Below are 12,314 nucleotides of genomic sequence, written 5' to 3'. Positions count from 1 at the left end.
AGCTCTGCAGGTTCCCTTGCAGCCTCCTGGCTGGGAATGCCTGGCTGAGGTGTTTCAGTGAGTTTAACCACAGTTGTCCACTGTCTTTAACTGGAATTTTTCCAATTTTTCCTTGGGAGCTGAAAGCCTGAAGTTCTCCTAAGTCTTGGACCACCCTAAGGGAAGTCACTGTGACCATCTCTTTTGATTGAGCTGGCCTCCCTTCCCTATGCCCAAATTGCTCCTGTCCTCATGGTAGAGCAGAAGCTGTGAAGGTTTTCTGGAGTTGGGACTGGCAGCTGAGATCCTCTGCTTGTTCATGGAGCACTCACCACAATGAGAAATCCCCCTGGAAGGCTCTCCAGTCTCCCTAACCCTCTTCCTGCTTCAATGATCAGGAAAGGAGGAAGGTTTTGGTGCTGCCCCATCCCACCCTGTCCTGCAGCAGATCCCCAAGTTAAGGCATCCAGTTGGATCTCTCCCCCTCCAAGTGCCTCTCTCAAGTTACCAGCCCCGTGTCTGTCAGTGAAAGGTGTGTAGGAACCCAGGTGAGACTGCTAGGATCCAAAAAAAAAAGGGATCATTTTTCTGGGAAAAGGGCTGGGAAGATGAATCTGAAATCCTGGCTGAGATTTTCATCCCTCCTCCTGAAAGAGATAAAAGTGGAAGAGGAAACTGTCCACTGGCAATGTTTGCAGCCAGGCCACAGAGTGAAGAACTGCTCTGATGGAGCAGAATCTTGGGACAAGCTGATCCCAGGAGGAGCTTCTCTGGATGCCAGGAAGGTTTTTGGCCCCTGCTTTTATCTGCTAAGGGATGGTTGTCTTTGATTTGGAAGCTGTTTCAAGTGTCCTTGTACATTTAAATGGAGCCTTTTGAAGAGATCTTCTTCTGGAATCCAGTAAAGGGAGAGCTCAGGGTGGATAAAAACCTTCATCTGAAAGCCAGCTAAATGCTTAATTTTGTTTTCATGGATATTTAAAGAAATTAAATTAATACAATACATTAAAAAGGAGAATAAATAGTTGAAATGACACTTTTTCTGCTTTTCCAAAATGATTTTTCTCTTTGGAAAGTATAATCCAAAACAGTTGTTTTTTTCCTTTGGGGTTTGGTTTTTTTTGTTTTTTTTTTTTTTTTTTTTTTTTTTTTTTTTTTGGGGTTTTTTTTTTTTTTTTTTTTTTTATTGGGTGTTTGTTTTTTTGGGGTTTTTTGTTTTTGTTTTTTTTTTAATGGATTTTTTTTTCTTCTCCTGTAACAACAGAACTAAACAATTAGAAGTATTTTTTCCAATTCTGAAGTCAATAATGCCCAAAGCAAGTATATAGAAATCCTTTTGAGGGTTTTTTCCCTGATGGAATGCTGAAATATTGGACTGGGATAAATCTGCATTTTCACCAGTCACTACTGATGAATTGGACTGATTCAGAAATTGAAGATTTAAGCACAGGAAAATGGTTTTGTCCATGGAGACAGTACTGGAGCTGGAGTGACACGACAATGGGGAATGGCTTCCAACTGAATGAGAGCAGCATTAGATGGGATATTGGGAAGAAATTCTTTCCTGAGAGATGGGTGAGGCCTGGCACAGGTGTCCAGAGAAGCTGTGGCTGCTTCATCCCTGGAAGTGTCCAAGACCAGGTTGGATGTGGCTTGGAACAACCTGGGATAGTGGAAGACGTCCCTCCTCATGGAAAGGGGGTGGAAGGAGATGATTTTAAGGTCCTTTACTTTGTGGAAAGCAGTTAGTGTCCATTTACCCGGAAGCATCATCAGGTATTTAGGAGCTCAATACCTGGATTTATTATCCAGGCACTCACAACTGCCCTGGAGGCATCAGGAAAAGCAGAATTGTTGGCTCTTAAATGGGTGATGTGGATGAATGTGTGGAGAATTCTGTTATGTGCTTGTGGACAGACAATTTCCAAGTGCCTACATAGGATGTGTTTCCCTCTTGTATTCTTGGGGTTCCCAGACAAAGTGAGGAATGATGAATATGACTCCATGTTCTCAGAAGGCTAATTTATTATTTTATTATCTGTATTATATTAAAGAATACTAAACTAAGCTATACTAAAAGAATACAGAAAGGATACTTACAGAAGGTTAAAAACATAATAATGAAACTGGTGACTCTCTCCAGAGTCTTGACACAGCTTGACCCTGTTTGGCCAATGAGTCAAAACAATTCACATGAAACCAATGCAACAATGTCCAAACCACATTCCAAAGCAACAAAACACAGGAGATATCAGATAATTATTGGTTTCATTTTTCTCTGAGGCTTGTCAGCTTCCCAGGAGAAAATCCTGGGCAAGGGGATTTTTCAGAAAATATGACGATGACATTTCCCCCTGAGAGTGATCACAGCATTAGAGCACAAGTAGGTCAAGGAATGTGTTTTTCTGGAGTGGGGCTCCATAACTCAAGAAATGTGCCTGAGCTGTAACACCAAGCTTTAAACTTTGATGGGTGGGTGCAAGGGGGGAGTTTGATGGAGACAAATCTCATGAAGGTGATGATATGAGATTGTATGAAGGTGATGACTGTTTCATCTGAGTGTTGCTGGAAAGAGAAATCATAGTAAAACTCTGAGGAAAAAACATGATTTTAACCCAGTTCCATCCCCCAGAATAGGAGAATGGAAAGCAATTGAGGCTCCCTGTGATCTGCAGTGTTAAACTTTGATTTATAGCCAGGTGCTTGTGTTGACTTCTGCACTTCCCACAGCTTTTCAGGAAAAAGAGAATCACTTGAGGCTTAAGGAGTGATTTGTTATCCTTTCTAATCAAATGAGGGGAAATAAACACAGTGCCTAGGTACATTCTGGAAAGAAAGCTTTGTTTAGGAGCCATTATCAATTGTATTGATCAGAGGGGATTAATCACAGCTGTAATTTGATGTGTCAGGCAGATTAGTCACTTGTTAAGAGCACTTGATGGGGCTGAGGTTGATCACTGGCTCCGGTTAAGCAGGTAGATTTCCACTGATAAACAACAATGTCCTTCTTAACCCTCTTTTTTTTGTCTTCAAACACCCACCTCTTCCTCACAGGGGGCTGAACATTCATGAAATCCAGGTTTCTTTTCAGATTAAATTTCTTCCATCCCTGGAAGTGTCCAAAGCCAGGATGGACAGGGCTTGGACCAACCTGGGAAGGTGTCCCTGCCCTTGGCAGGGGGTTGGAAGGAGATGATCCATGTAAATCTATTCCCTTTTGGAGTGTGATTCAGTGTCTGTGAATTTACCCATATTTGAGGAGGTTTGACAGTTGTACTTGATAATTTTAAAGGTCTCTTCCAACCCAGATGATTCTGTGATTCTACAGCATAGGTGTCACTAAATATTGCCTAACTCTGATGAGGAGAAGTTTACTTAATTTTTTTCCAGCACAAGAAATGCTGCAGAAGATGCAGTGAGGGGGAAATCCAGAGGGAAAAGCAGTTGAATCTGGCAGTGTGTACAGAGGAGAACCAAACAGCACCAATATCAAAGTCTGGGCTCTTAAGGAAGTTTGTAACCATCAGAGAACACCCAACAGCCTCTCTGCAAGAAGGAGAGTTTTATGGACTTGGGGTAGAGCTTGCCCAGTTTCTGGAAGGGTGTGTGGGGTGTAGTTCTGTTGCAGGACTGGCCTTGCACTGTTCTGCCCTGGTGTTCTTTCCATGCTGAAATAACTGCCAAAGACATCAAATGCAATATGTGATTACACACAGGAGAGGGTTCTTTGCCATTAAAATCAGGAACAGGTAGACAGAGACCAGATTCACATGGGCAAACAGCCATGGCATGGCAATGAATTTTGGCAGGGGATTTTCACTTGGGTTTGGGCATCTCTGGTGTGTTCTGGCCAGGGGTAGCCAGCTCTTTCAGGATGTGATGAATCCTGCTCAGACTGTCTTGCCTGTTGTCAAAATATTTAAAATAAGGGGATATTTAAATATTTAAAATCTTAATGAGCAGCTCAGGTGTGTGGGGAAAAAAACCCATATTGCATAGATAATCTCTGTGCTGGTGTTCACTGCTCAGAGGGGATTTGGCCAGCTGAGGTGAAATCATGGCAAGGGGGTGGAACAAGTTGACCTTTAAAGGTTCCTTTCAACCCAAACTATTCCATGATTCTGTATTTCAGAAGGGAGGAATGCAATCCCAGCCTAACTGAAAATTGGGATTTAGCTCCAGGTGCTTTTTCCAGGATATATGTGTGCAACACAGTGGCTGCTCAGCTGACAATGCACTGAGCAGCAGGAGGGGAAGCTCTCTCAAGGGTTGGAAGAAGAGGATTTCCTTCCCAGACTCACAGACAGAGGCAAATCTCTCTCTCTCTGTTGAGCTCCTGATGGCTTCAAGGCAGGAATCACCACTGCACTGCTTCCCGCTGACTTTCACTTGGCTCTTTTATGTCATGCACAGAGGAGTATTTCTGTTTTGTTTTTCTTTTTTGGAGAAAGCTTCGCTTCTCCATGGTTTTAATTTACAAACAGTTCAGCTTAAAATGAAGCACACAAATTAAATGATAATAAATTTTTAAAAAGTAGCTCTCTCTTTTTTCAAAAGGCAGGAAAATCAATCAGGTCTAGGTCGGCTAGCTCAGCTCATTATCTGTTTATCCCATTATTGCTAATTAATTTGCTCTGCAATCAGATACTCTTTCAGAAGCAGGAGAGTTATTTAGGGGATGGCAGCTGAATAAGGAACCATGACTCGTGTCTGGGTGGGATGAGCAGCTCTAGAGACCAAGAGCTGTGCAGGGAGCATGGCCTTTGTGGAATCACAGAACCATGGAATGGTTTGGATTGGAAAAGACCTTAAAGATCATCTCCTTCCAACCTCCTGCCATGGGCAGGGACACCTTCCACTATCCCATGTTGCTCCAAGCCCCATCCAACCTGTCCTGATACCCCTAGTCCTTCAACACTGCACTTTTTTGTTTGCTTTCTAGCCCTGTCTGTCATGGAAACAGAATAAAACCCAATTTAAAAGTCTGAAAAATGGAAAACACGGGGGGAAAATAGTGGCATTCCCCCTTCCCGTGCCTGTTCACAACTGCTTAACTTGCACGTGCCTCACACCTGTGAGACAAATAAATAAAACTGCCATAGATTTTTCTGAGCAGAGCTTTTGCAGTCTGCTGTGAAAGCTGGCTCCTGAAACCTGAGGAAGGAGCAGCGTTGTCACAGTGTAAAACCAGTCTGAACCCTGAGAACCAGCCCCAGACTTTGGCTGCCTTCATCCAGCCTGAAGCTGATGCTGTTCTTCCAGACCAGGAGTTTCTTTCTGAGGAAATAGTAATCAACAAAATTTTCCCTAAAAATGGTTCTTTTTCTGTCCATCCTTGTTCTGTGGGCAAACAGCCATGGCATGGCAATGAATTTTGGCAGGGGATTTTCACTTGGGTTTGGGCATCTCTGGTGTGTTCTGGCCAGGGGTAGCCAGCTCTTTCAGGATGTGATGAATCCTGTCCAGATTGTCTTGTCTGTTATAAAAATATTTAAAATGAGGGGATATTTAAACAAAAACCCCACATTTCACAGATAATCTCTGCTGGTGTTCACTGCTCAGAGGGGATTTGGCCAGCTGAGGTGAAATCATGGCAAGGGTGTTGAATGAGAGGACCTTTAAAGGTCCTTTTCCACCCAAACTATTCCATGATTCTGTAATTCAGAAGGGAGGAATGCAATCCCAGGCTCACTGAAAATTGGGATTTAGTTCCAGGTGCCTCTCCAGTGAGCACTGCTAATTCCCAGTTGAATTTTGGGGATGTGATCAGTGGTTAACACGGTGATGCTGGGTTAACTCTTGGCCTCAATGGCTTTTAAATGTTTTTTCAAAATCAACAATTCCATATTTATAACAGTGATCCCTCAGTTGCTTGTCTGAGCCCACCCACCCACCTCAAGTGCAAATACCCACCAAAAACAAGATGAAATTTCAGCACAGACCCACACAGCATCTCATCACTCCTCCCTGATTTTTACCTGACCTCACCTTTCCACATATGTTAAGATGTTCCAACATCTGTTTTCTGCCTTAAAACACAGCAGGGTGGAGGCTTTGCCTTGCTTTTGCTGTTGCTGACTCGTGGCTGGAAGCTCTCTAACAAGCAGCAGGGTTTGTTTGATTTGGGAACAGCTGTCCCGGAGTTTGTCAGGATTAGCAGCCACTTAGTGGACATAAATTCATGTTGGAAAAGGCATTTTAGTTTGGAGAATGTGCCACACTTTTAAACGCCAGCAGAAGTTTTGGTTTTTTGGGTTTTTTGGGTTTTTTTTTAACATGGGATAACAGATTATGTTGGAAAAGGCATTTTAAAAGACATTTTAGTTGGAGGATGTGCCACAGTTTTAAATGCCAGCAGAAGTTTTGGGTTTTTTTGTTTGGGTTTTTTTTTTTTTTAACATGGGATAACAGATAAATGCACACAGCCATGCAAAGGTTTTAGAAATAAAGAGGAAGTGACATTGGTGCAATGGAAAATAAATTCCAAGTATTTTCAAAGCTCCGGATAGTTAAATTAATGATTTAATCTGGAGCTCAGATTAAATCCATGCGTAGGTTTTGTTTCTGACAGCAGCCTGTGTTTGTCCCTCTCAAATCCCATGAGATTTCTGGTTAAAAAGACTCTCATTCCTCATCTTTTCTTTCAGTTTTTCTATTAATATTGACTTTATCAGAGCATTTTCATGATGGTATCCATCCTTTCTACTTGGGGAATATTGTCTATACCAAAAGTGATGTTGGGAGAAGCATTCCTAGAGGTTGAGCCACTCGTCTTTGCTATGAATTTCTTTCTGGAGATGCCAATATGGGAAAAATCATCTTAGGAAGGTCCCTAAATTCAAAGTCTGATTCTCTACAAATCCAGCTCTCTACAACTCCTGGAAGAGCAGAGGGATTTGAGTGAGGAAACCCTGGAACAATCCTTTAAGGACGCTGTCTCAGAGCACTGGAGATCTTGTTTAGATCTGGGAGATAAGTCATGGTTTTGGCAACCCCCTGTGCAAACCTTCATCTTAAATCTTGGATCTTTTCTTTCAGTTTACATGTTCTGGAGCTAGGCAGAAGGGCTCAGCTCACAAATTTGATTTATGAAAAGGAGGGATTAAAAAAGCCCAGTGTTTATTTAGTTTGTTGGTTAGAAAAGGCTGAAAGATTACAAACTTTATAAAAAAAATTGTTTCCCAATAGATGTTGTTGATGGAAAATCTCAGGATTTTCATGTTTAAAAATCACCCTCCAGCAACAGTCACTGGTGATTTCTTTCATGTTAATTAGACTGACTCAGTTTGGAGGCTTTAAGGTGAGATTTCCTTCTTATGTCTTTGAGTCAAATTTCTGCAAACATTTAGGAAGAATGTTATTTTTTAATATATTCCTGTTGAGTGCCTGGACAGCTTCTACTTGCAGAAGTATAAACCAGGTTTTATAGTAATTAATGGTGTTCTTGTTATAGAACCATGGAGTTGTTAAGGTGGAAAAGACCTTTCAGATCATCAAGTTCAGCTTGTAGGGAAAAATGAAAACATAGACTTGCACAGATATTGAGGCAAAGTCCAAAGCAAACTCTTTTCACTTATCCTGAATTTTGGGGATCCTTTTTGCTTTCTGTGATTGCTTTTCTGCTGAGCTGGAGCTGCAAATCCCCCAGTGAGTGATGAGCAAAGGAGCATCAGCAGAGCTCATGGGTGGTGGGAAGGAAATGCCACCGTGCCAGGGGTCACAGCCCTGGCAGGATTGTGGATTTCCCTCAGCTGCTTGGCTTCCCTGTCATGCAGGGCTGGAGGCAGAGCAGGCAGCACAACAGGCAAAAAACACCCAAACTAAACACAGAGCTGGGGAAAGCTGGAAGGGAGCTCTGGTGGGGTTGCTGCAGAGCACTTTGCCAGTGGTGATGCAAATAATAACATAAAAAATGGGATGAGATGGAGCTGGGGGAAGGAGAGATGCCCAAAGGATGCTGGAGTGTGAGTGGGACCGGGGATAGGAGGGCACAGCAGTGACTTTTTTAGGGAAGGGAGGGAGGATGCATTTAGTGACACCTCAGAGCCCAACTTAATCCCAGTCAAACCCAATCTGTCACAGAAAAATAGGGTAAAACCCTCCTCTGCAAGCCCAGGGCAGGATGTGGTAGAATTAAACCCATCAAAGATACAGGGGAGAAATGACAGGGAGCTGTTTCCATGCTGGAAGCTACTGAATAGACTGGGACACTTCAGCTTGGAAAAGAGATGCCCAAGGAGGGATGTTAAAGAGCATTTTATGGGTTTTCTCCCCAGGGAAAGGGATATTGTGGTTAGGCTGTGAATATTCCTATCTTTGTAAAAGAACTGAGCAGTTCCTAGTGAAAGCAGCAATGATTAGGTTCAAAGTGAATTCAGAAAAGGATAGAATTTTTCTGTCAGTGGGCACTTAAATTGTGCAATGCCTTGGCACGGGAGGTTGTGAATTCTAAAAAACTTCCTGGGTTCAGAATCAAATCAAATTAAATTACATTTAATTTACAAGACTTATGGGAGAAAAATAATCTATCTACAGTACTTTTTATTATTGCATACAACTTTCTAATAGAAAATTATCCCTCATTAGGGAGGTCTCTCTGGAGTCTGTGGTGACCCAGGGCTAATGGTGGCTTTTCCTCCTCTGAGATTAAATTCAAATTGCCTGGGTGGTGCTGAGTTATGAATTGTTGCAGGCACCATCTTTGGGGTCTGTCCTTTCAGTCAGGGAGAAATCAGAGCTCAGCTGGGGCAGGGAGATTGATGCTGTGATAATTGGTTGTAATGAGATGCTTTTAACGAGGCAAGCCACAAGGCTGGGCTTGTCAGGGGGACAATAAATGTCCCCCCCGTGGCTGTTTACAGTTCTGAGGGCTTGGAAACTGCCTGCTGGTATGAAATTGGAGTGAAAATGAGATTTTATTGCAGCACACCAGGCTGTGGTGGTGCCCTGGGGTAGCTCAGCCTGGCTTCACTGAGCTGTGCCTTGGCCTTGCTGTGATCCCTGAGGGTGCTGAGAGCTCCTGAGATACCCCAGGTGTCAAGTGGGCATCCCTGCATCTGAACAGGGATTCCAAGAGCAAAATGTGGGGGAATGTCTTTCACAAGGGACCTGGAGTGACCCCAAGCATTAGGGAGAATTTGGTGTGAGGGTTTGGGGGGGGTGGTGTTCTATCAGAAGTTGGGTTTGACGCCCTTGGAGGTCTTTTCCAACCTGAATGATTCCATGATTCAGTGAAAGACGGATGTGCTGAAAGGGATTTTCCCTGACCTGGGAGTTCTGCTGGCTTCAGAGAGTGCCTGGTACCAGCCTGCTGCCACTTATCTCTTTCCTCAGCCAGACCAAGTCCCATCTCAGAGCTGTGCCAAAGCTCTGGAATTCATCTTTATTCATGAGGCAAAGTTATTCTCTGCTGCTTCCTAGATAAGCTTTGCCCACAATTTGCTGTAAATGTAGATATGAATCCAATAAATGTGTTTTTAATGCTCCAGTCTGCCAGTTCTGCAAACCACTGTGAGAATTGACCTGTTTTCTGTTTATTAGCCTTTTAAAGGGGGAGGAAATGAGAGCTCTTGTGTCACTGTGTCACTTGCAGCTGCTTCTGAGCCAGAACCTCTTAGAGGAGGGCTCTGAGTGAGGCTGGTGCAGCCCCTGGCTTGCTGGTGGGGTGTTTGGCTTGCAGAGAGGAAGGCTGAGCTGCTGGATAGAGGGATCTGAGCTCCAGCTTCTTTAGAGGCTTGAAGGATTTCTCCCTCCAGAAGCAGATATTCAGCTCCAGAGAGCACTCCAGGATCTGGCAAGGAAGGGCAGCACAAAGCTGAGGGTGTGGGAGTCACAGTTAAAATAATTAAAATGGTGGGAAAAAACACCCTTTTCTTTAAAAAAAAATATTTATTTAATTTTTTAAAATTTATTTTTATAATGACAAGAGTTTACAAGCTGCACCTGAAACACCCAGAGAGGTGGTAAGTGCTGCTGACCTGGAAGAGTTACACTTATTTTTATAGAGCTCCTCCAGATTGACCTGGGATCCTTCCCAAAGCACAGCCCCTGGCAGTGTGTGTCCCCTGGTTTTTGGGACAGGCACGTGAGCAGAGAAGCTCTTGTGATGGAAACGGAGATTAGGTGTGTTTTTAACTCACTGGCACTTGCTGCACTGGGTGAGGATTGAGAAATTCCTTTGTAGCCTCCCTGCAGACACTGAGTGCAAGGTAGAACACGACATTTATAATTAATTAATTAATGGAGAAGCACTTTATCACTCCTCAAGCACGACATGATCAGGCCAAACTTGTCATCTTTGCTGCATCCAAGTGATGCCACAGGGAAGGGAGGGATTTCCTTCTGTCAAGGCACAGTGCAGCTGTTTCTGCTCTCAGATGGATTTTTCCCTGCCAATCCCAGCACTTTTCAGGATAAAACCTATCAGTCTGGGAGGAAGAAAAGCATTTTCTGGAAGGCTGTTTGATAAATATTGTCTGTGTGCTGGGTCAGACGAAAGGGCACAAAATTTTACCTGAACTTGTGGTGTGATTATTACAGCACTGGACTGTGCATGCAAAGCATTTTGCAATATCAATCTTCATTTGTTCCAATTCTTTAAACTCCAGTTATTCTCTTCTACTCACTAAAAATTACTGATTTTCCTCAAGTGCAGATAATTAGCCCAAGAAAGACACAGACCTGTTAGAACAGGGTGCCCAGAGCAGCTGTGTCTGCTCCAAGATCCCTGGAAGTGTCCAAGGCCAGGCTGGACAGGGCTTGGAGCAGCCTGGGATGGTGGCAGGGATTTGGAATGAGATGATCTTTAGGGTCCATTCCAACCCAAACCATTCCAAGATTCACTGATCCTCACAAGGCACTGCCCGCCAGAGTTCTGCTTTCCACTCCCTTCTTCATTTATTGCAGAAATATTTTCAGCATGTCTGGGACAGCAATGAGGAAAATTGGTGTGGTAAGAGCTAAAAGGCAGGTATAAGGTGTGTTTACAGATGCAATAATTTGTAAAAATACACTTCATGTGCCTTGCAAGGCCGGTTTCACTTTCCTTTTATCAGAAAAAAAAGCTTTTTATACAAAAGTGAGCACCTAAAAGCTTTCTTCACACATCACAGGTGGTGCTGAAAAATGTCAACAGAGAAAAAGATACAGATCACCAAAACTCTCAGAGTGCATAATTCAGGGCATTTAAAAAGCCATCTGATGCTATCAGATGGCTTTTATTTTGTATTATAACCTATCATGAGGTAATGGCTGCACTCTAATTTATTGCACTTGGCGGAGGAAAAGATTGTAGAACGTGAAATATTCCACCGTGGAATCATTTTCCATGGAATCTTTAATATCCTGACACTGCTGGAGCTGCTGGCTGTTTGGGAGATAAGTGTGAGGCTGTGAGAGCTGAGCTGGGCACCTGATACAAGGACCTGAAACCTGACTTCTAATGAGCTCTGCATGAAGGAGATACCATCACTTATTCCATTTTTCAGGCTCTGATAAACTCAGCTCAGGACTTCATTATTTGAAAAGTTCCGTTTGTTCATGAAAGGAGAGGGGAGGAAAAACCCATAAAATCACTTTGAAAGCCAGCTAAGGGTTCTTTTTCAGCTTCAAAGCATTTCTGTGTGCTCCCACTTGATCTGAGACAGATCTGCCTGGTGATGACACCAGCCCTTCTCTTAGCTCAAGGAGTAAAAGATGATTTAAAGGAGGAATTTGGGTGCAATTACCAACAAGTGCAGGGTTCTCATAGTTCCCTTTGCTGGCACGTGAGAAGGATTTCCTCAACATTTTGTCACCTCTTTGTTCCTCACACCCCAGACTCTCTCCTGTGGGGCTGGTGACCTCAACAGCTCGGGAGTCACATTTGGGGGGGCGTTTCCATCTGATGGGCTGTGACAAATAACTGAGAGCAGAGGTGCTGGAAACAGGCAGCTCTGCTGACAACCCATCCATCTCACCAGGCAGCAACTGAAGTGCCTGGCTGTTGGAAATATAAAGCAGGGGGGAAAATGTCAAAATTCTGCTAAGAACTCTCAAATGGTGACAGATGCAAAAATGTGTTTGAATCTATTTTTTTTTTTTTTTTTTAATTCAAACCTGCCAACTCCTTTTGGCTTCAGCATTAATGTTACGTGATCCAACAATGCAGCATGCATGGGGTGTTATTAATGCCTTTTCAGAAATAAAAGGGCAAAATCAAAACATTAGAAATCTGTAGAAAGGACATGGTATTTTTCTTTCCACTAAATCTTTTATCCTACCCAGAAAATCTTCAGCAGTGCCTTATTTTGACAAAACCCTTTTATTTTTCCTCCCTGTGCTGGTTATTTCTTCAT

The 12,314-nt window shown here is 43.1% G+C and overlaps 1 protein-coding gene across 1 annotated transcript in view; it reads left to right on the top strand.

Moving 5' to 3' along the window:
- VIPR1 (vasoactive intestinal peptide receptor 1) overlaps positions 1 to 12,314 on the top strand; it is a 106,429-nt gene that overhangs the window by 42,093 nt on the left and 52,022 nt on the right. The gene's annotated exons all lie outside the window — the stretch shown is intronic.

The sequence above is a fragment of the Passer montanus genome, unplaced genomic scaffold, assembly GCF_014805655.1.
Source record: "Passer montanus isolate IOZ18808 unplaced genomic scaffold, ASM1480565v1 scaffold59, whole genome shotgun sequence".
NCBI classification, from domain to species: domain Eukaryota; kingdom Metazoa; phylum Chordata; class Aves; order Passeriformes; family Passeridae; genus Passer; species Passer montanus.
Note: the sequence above shows the minus strand (reverse complement) of the source record. Positions and strands in the feature narration are given on the sequence as shown.